Here is a 7,280-nt window from a genome sequence, read left to right as displayed (position 1 = left end):
ACCTGAATTGTCTCCTTCTTAATCAACCTATTTATATTTTTTTTCCATATGCCATTTACTTCTGTGTGTTCCTACATGCTTTGAACTTTTCTGGTTTTACTTTGTCAATTTTCTCTAATCTCCTCTAAAAAATATGGGGGAGGTGATCCTCACCCGAAGACCTACTTCAGATTACTAAACCTTTCAAGGGTGACCTTTGTAAAAATTTGACATTTCTTCATTATCTCCGGTTTGTACCATCACCTGATCTCATAAGGATTATCCATTGCTTTAAGCCAACGTTACGCATGAGCAGTGAGAAGATCAGAACCCTGTGAATCCCATTTCCTTGTGCTCTTGAATGACATTTCTCGTGTAACATTTACCATGCTGTGTCTCAGGCAGCACTGTAGAATAGATGACCGCCTCTTTTGGTGTCAAAACACAGTTTATGTGACCATATTTTGAAGTGTTGGTCTCTATAAATTTGAAGGGCTACTATTGTCTCGTACACAAAATTCACGTGCTATAGACTCTGCCTGTAATTTTAATTCAGCTAAATTGAAGTTGCATATTTATCATGTAAATATACATATATAAACCAGTGAAACAATTCTTCATATCTAAATAAGTATTTACCTCAGCTATAGCCTTCTGTTGCTTGAGTTTTACCCTGTCATGCGTCAGCTTTACTACTTCTATCACAGATGACTCCTCATGCTTCTTGTTGATGGGGAAAAAAACTTAGTTCTTTTTCTTGAAGTTTCCAAATCAATTCTGTAAACAAGTTTTAAAAATGTAGATAACAGCAGATAACGATCAGAAAATGTTAACTGCCTGTCACAGGAATTGTTTATGAAAACAAGAGAGCTATGCCTAAGAAGCCGTTGGTAGCTTATTGTGGATATGAAATTTTATTTCCATTGATTAGACAATGGTGTCTTTTACTATTCAAGGACAGGAGACAGAAAATATCAGCTTTTCATCACACAAATTTTTAATGGTAGAAATTCAGCTTTTTCATTTTAGCAGAAGCAGCAGAGAGGCAGCAGGATGCAAACAGATGAAGTAAAGAATAAATGCGTGTGATTATAGATTTCAGTTAAAGCAACCAGAACTTTGCCTAAGATGTGTCTACATTTGTCAAATCCAAGACAAACTCTGTAAACTCAGATAAATAATTTGGAGCTGCAGTTTGCAGATGCTCACTTAGACTAAGGTTATCTTAGCAGTAAATTATTTATCATCCATTACTCCCTCCATCTTGATTTGTTGCAAGACAGATTTGATAAGACAGGATTCCTTCACAAAGGGTAGCTTTCCTTCATTTCAGACTGCACATCATAGCATTGTATGTACTCCTTAAACTGAAAAGCGATTTTCTCTATAGTAAATGGGTCTATGTGGAACCAATCTTTGGAAAGCAACCTAGATTTCAAACTGAGTCAATAGCAAGCTAGGCAGCACGTTATCTTGGTAAGTCTTGCCTAGTAATAAAAATCTCAGTGGCAGAGAATTGTTTATTATTCTTATTTGAAGGGTGGATATCAAGGGATAAGAACCTACGTTCATTCATCATGTGTAGGTCTTTAAATAAAACGTTGTCCTGGAAGTCTGAAACATAACCCTGCCTGTTTCATCTATAGACACAGGGAAGAAAGCAGTTCTTCATCCCTGATGGCACGTAGATGTGCTGGGTTAAATGGCCACTGACAAAGGTACAAAAGCCACAACTTACTCAGGCTGCTGAGTGATACAAGCCAATGATGAGCCAACACCAAGGAACCTTCTGGCTAAGCTGGACAGCTGAACTGGCAGAGGACACACCAAAAAACTTAGTAGGAAGCTCAGAAAGAAACAGCGGCCAAGTGATGGTGACCTGCACACAGCAGCTTGCAGGCACAAAGGATTTACAGAGATACCAACAGATCAGTGCACTTTGCGTGGTCATGATTATTCTTTTGAGGCATTCCATGGCTCAGGAGCATAACTGCCTTCTCTCATTCATGAAGATTTTAGGCTTCATCCAACCTATGTTCAGTTTTCACAGATCTTAGTAGTTTATGCCAAATATACCTGAAATTCCAGTTTAATTCTGTGTTGTAATGTTGTAGACATTACAGTTCCTCCTGCCAAAATGCAGTACACGGGCATGGCTGTGTGTGAATTTAATCTCTTGCTGTCTGTTGTATACTACTCCCTGAAGAAATAGTGCATATGTCCTCACATTCAGCTAATGCCTTTTACCATCATTATGCAATATACATGAAGATATGTATCATTACATTTATAATGAGAGAGGAAATAAAACAAGTAACAAGTTGTTATGTTTTTATTTGAATCCCATGTACCCCAGAATGAGCTCATACTACCTGGCTTTTAAAGGGATAGAGCCTTTAATAAATAAGGTCACAAATAATAATATAGCCAGTAAAAAAATCCAACCCAAACCAAACCAAAAAACCCCCCCAATAATAAAAGTCACATTTATGACATTTCAAGCTACCACCAGCATAGAAAATACTCTTTTCAGATAATCATCATATAAATCAATGCTAAGGCCTAATAAGTATCTTCTTGAGCCACTTCCCTTTAGTAAATTCCATGAAAATAGTGCATATATAACATGTTGTTAAAATGAAGTTGGACACAACTTCATTAAATTTTACATGAGGCAAGGAGTCTTGTTAAAGTTCAGCTGCCGATTTAGCTCTCTTTCCATTTTGCCTTAATGCACCACAATAGTGCCGTGAAAAAGAACTACACTGTTTAACGTTAAAAACAAAATCCTACATTTAAATTGTAGGACTTTTTGTTTTGCTGATACATGTGTAAAGATGAAAACTGGTTAAGTTTGATTAAATTGGGCTGCTGTATGGTTGACACTTGAGCAGCAAAGCTCCTTAGAACTACTAATTTAAATGGAAAGTGTTAGTTTCCATATTTCAGAATTTAAGATAGTGGGTTTAAATGAGGAAAGCAGAATACAATGGAGAATATGTGTCATTAATTACCAAGTGACATAAATACCAGCCTACATTTCCAGCATTTCATTTGCCATTTCCCACCACTCTTTATTTCTCATTAAAAACCCTCAAGTGTTAAATCTGGGGTTTGTGAAATGACTTTCCATTGTGCATCTTGTCACACGTGGGCAAAACTAACTATTTAAATGTTCTTCAATTCCTGGGGTTTTAGAAAGACTCAGATACCATTTAAAGTCCTTTTTCATTCCTGTGTGCATCATTCCATCAAGATCCATCAGCTCAGATGCAGCAATCCATCAAAAGGACTTTAAGATGCAAGTTATTTAATTTTTGATTTGTTATTCTGAAGATGAGCACTGAAAAATATCTGGGAACTTGCTTACATTTTATTCAAGCACCAAGATAAGCAAAGCATTTTCACTTGCTTTTTTCTGAGTTCTATTACTACAGCAGATTGCTCTTAAGGCTATGATTTTGCTCCTAAGTACCATGGTACTCCAATAACACCACTTGGATTAGGTGCGAGTGGGTTCCATCCAGTCTGCAGAGTAATTCTTTACCATATTTTTTAGCTTTCTAAATTTTTAATCATGTCATTTTCTGCCGGTTTTAAGACCAGAGTTGACTATTAAGGCTAGTCTTACCCTCTTATTATCATAGGTGATTCAACTTCATCGAGTTACTCTGTTATGAGGCCAACATCTTGGCTTTGGAAGAAGCATGTTGTTCTAAGGATACCCAGAGATGGAGAATGCTCATGTTCTTTTCATAGCTTTTTCCAGTAATTAACCTCTTTTCCCATAATTAAGCAGTGATGCCTACTTTTTAATTTAAATTAGTTTTGCTTAGGATCCAGCTCTTTATCCTTATAATCCTTCTTCTGCAGAATTGCACAGCCTTTCCTATCTGATGTTTTCTTTCCAGGCAGTATTTATGCACTGTAATCAGATGTTTCCTAAATGTACTTTTTCAAATGACTATTAAGAGCTGTCTTGTCTGGTCTCTCACAGTAAAGGATTTTCTCCAACTCTCAAATAGTTCTTGTAGTCCATTTTCCTAATGTCTTTAGAGAACATCAATCCCAGAAGTGCACACATCAGTCCAGCAGTGACCTCTATTCAATGTTGTTACCTTAAAGAAGGAAATCAGACCTTTTTGACATAACTCTTTCACCACATTGACAAGTTAACTACCTTTTCCTATTGGTAAATGCAATGTGATTTTCTATTGAATCTGTAATTACTTCAGCTCATACATGGAGAAATAATCTCCCTGTCTCTAGCATAAACAGGAACTCCAACAAACCTTTATGCTGAACCAACTCATCAGTGTATTTTATTTTTTTTTCCCTCTAACATGCTTTGGGGTGCCAAATGCTTAACAATGTACAGATGTTAAGTTTCCCTTAAAAAGTGATTAGCTCCCCCCTTTGCCGCCTTCTAATTTCTTAAAATCAGGTGTGTCAAATTCTCTGTGTCAGGGCAGGAGGAGGGTTCACTCTGTGTGACAGATGATCTAAATCGTACACAACCTCGGGAGATAATCGGCAAATTTAGAAAGCAGGGGAGGGGACAGCAATAGGGTATCAACCCTCTCCAGTCCCAGGACTGGAAGGAGAAAAGGCTCCTATCCATGCCATGATGTATTTCCTCATCCCAAGCTAGTTTCAAAATTCACTTCCAAACTGTACAAGCCACCTGCAGGTATTCTGACTAACACTGAATAATATTTGATGAGAATCGCATTGACTTCTGCAGAACCACGCATGCAGCATGGTATTGCTCAACGTGACTGAAAGTAAGAAAAATTTGGCCCCAAAGAAAATGACTCATGCTAGTCTCCCTTTGCAGTTATTTTAATAATGAAGTAATTAGAACTGAGCCTGACTATTTCTCTTGTTCCTTTCTCCCCAGCCCACCGACAGCTCTGTTTTGTGCCAACCCACTGGCATCATGTCCAGGTAGCTGATGGCTATGTTGTTAACAAGAGGATTTATGACTTTTTTCCCAAGTATTTCATACTCCACACAATCCTTTTATACAATTGTCAGATTGAAAGGGCTTAAGTAAGGTTTCACTACTTAAATGTTAGACAATATAACCTTTATAGCATTTATTGAAAGGTGGAAAATGCAGAAAGCTTATAAATACTTCCTTGTATTGAACAACGCCCCTGCGGGATAGGAACTTCATTGATCTGAGTGTTATATCTGTCTTACAGCCTGGGACGTGCAGAGTCCTGTGTGCTCCTTAGCCACCCCTTGGACAGAAAGGAATCAGTGTTGGAGAATGGTTTTGAGAAAGGCTCTGGGTTGGGCTTGCTAATGTGCAGGATCATGACATGTTTTTGAAGGACGGTAGCCAGAAAACACCTGAGGTTTTTAGAGCTTCCTGTTGAAATAACTCCTATTTTGTGACAATTTTTGTATAGGAAAAATAATTATTTTTTTTTGTAAAAAAATAACTTGATTGCCTTCCTACCTCTGCAGTCCTGTAGTCAGAATTTCATGACTGCTGAGCCCTTGAAACCTGAAGATAAGATGTAGCTGTGAAATATTGTTTTTCTGAACTAGAAGTGTCTTTAACTCAAATATTGGTGACATCTTGATGGCAAAAAAAGAAGTCTGAATGGAGACTGATGCATTTTCTCTTTGGTAAAGAGAAGCACAAGAATTCATGATCATAACCCAAGATAACTTTGTGATTTTTTTTCCTGTTGAAAAATTCCCTCTTCCTTCTCTCATCCTAATAAAATGGGCGGCTTAGACCAGTAATCCATTTAGTTCAACATCCAGTATCCCACTGTGTCCGTAAGTACGCAGTTACATCACTGTCTAGCGAAGTGCAAGATCTGGCCAAGTACTTGTAATACTTCCCTCTTATACTTTCTTAGCCTTTAGTTCTTTCAGCACAGGCACCTCCTGAGGTGGACTGGTTCCTCTGTGTCCCATAGCAGAGGACTCTTCTCACATGAGCAGCTCCCCCTGCAAACCTTGTCAATTTTTAGCATTCACGGGATCATCTCTTGAGGAGCTCTGCAGATCCACTACTCCAGTGAGACCACCAACTTCCCCCTAATCCATTTTAAACTGACTCCTAGTAGCTTCATTTGTAGTCCTGGTATGAGAAGAGGCAGTGAACCCTTCCCACATCACTAATGATTTTGCGGCTCTCTGTTGTATTCTCCATGAGTCTTCTCTTTCCCAAACTGAAACACATTGGCTTATGAAACAGTTCTTCACACAGAAATGAGTCTCTGACTTGATTCCTCCTCCTGCCCTTCTCTGAAAGTTTTCCAGTTCTGCTCTGTGTATTTCTTCAAGATGAGGAGATCAGAACCATGTGTTGTGTTCATGATGTGGATGAACCATGGATTTATAGAGTGAAGTTTTCCTCTTATTACATTTACAAGGGCATTTTCATTAGTTTTGGCTTTTCCATTTGCCTTTAGAAAGAATGGGAGTGAATAGTGGTAGGGAATGCAGTAACTGTTTTAGGAGTTCAGGGGAAAAGGTTGTGTGTGTATCTAACAATATATAAGCATGCAGCTGTTTATCTACCTTCTGAAATACTTGCTGTGTATTTGCTTAGGAGCTGAAGAGAACTTTTCCTTGTTTTGGGCTGGGATATTTTTAAAGACTACTGAACACATTTTATGTGTTCAAGAAAACACCATTGAGCCTCCCTAACCTTCCCTCTGCTCTGTGCTAGTCCCCACTGCTCCCAGCCATGTCAAGACACCTATGAGCAGTGCTCCTGCTGCATCCGTTGGCTCTGTTCTTTGGAACATAGCTCTCAAATACAAATTAAAGCAAGCTTGTTTTTCATATCAGGTCAAGCATATGCTTGTTTTGCAAAGACATTTTAGGTAAAAGTAAAATGCATACCAAAATGTGCAGATTATCCTTTTTTTCTATATTAATTAACTATAGAGAGTAGATGGATTGCTTTCCTTTGCATTACTGTAGCCGTATTTGACAAAAGATGTAGCACCTTAGCACAAATAGTAGTGTAGTGTACATTACGTAGTTATGCGATGTAGTTTTACACTAGGTACTAGTTCTGCACAAGCTTTATACTAATAAGCTTTTACCTTATTGTTCTCTGGTAGGCAAAATGAATAATTGGAAATGGAATTCTAAGCTTCACTGGCAGCAAGAATGGTGCTTGGTTCCTAAGCAGTATACTGTAGAGGCATGTCAAAGCATTACTGATTCTTCAATATCTCTGGCTGTGTGATGCTCTGAAAATATTTCTCAAGAGGATAATGAACAGCAGGCTGTTCACATCAGCTTTTTCTTTTTTCTTTTTTGGT

The sequence above is a fragment of the Egretta garzetta genome, unplaced genomic scaffold (genome assembly GCF_000687185.1).
Source record: "Egretta garzetta isolate BGI_Z169 unplaced genomic scaffold, ASM68718v1 scaffold340, whole genome shotgun sequence".
NCBI lineage: Eukaryota > Metazoa > Chordata > Aves > Pelecaniformes > Ardeidae > Egretta > Egretta garzetta.
This window is presented reverse-complemented; position numbering follows the sequence as displayed.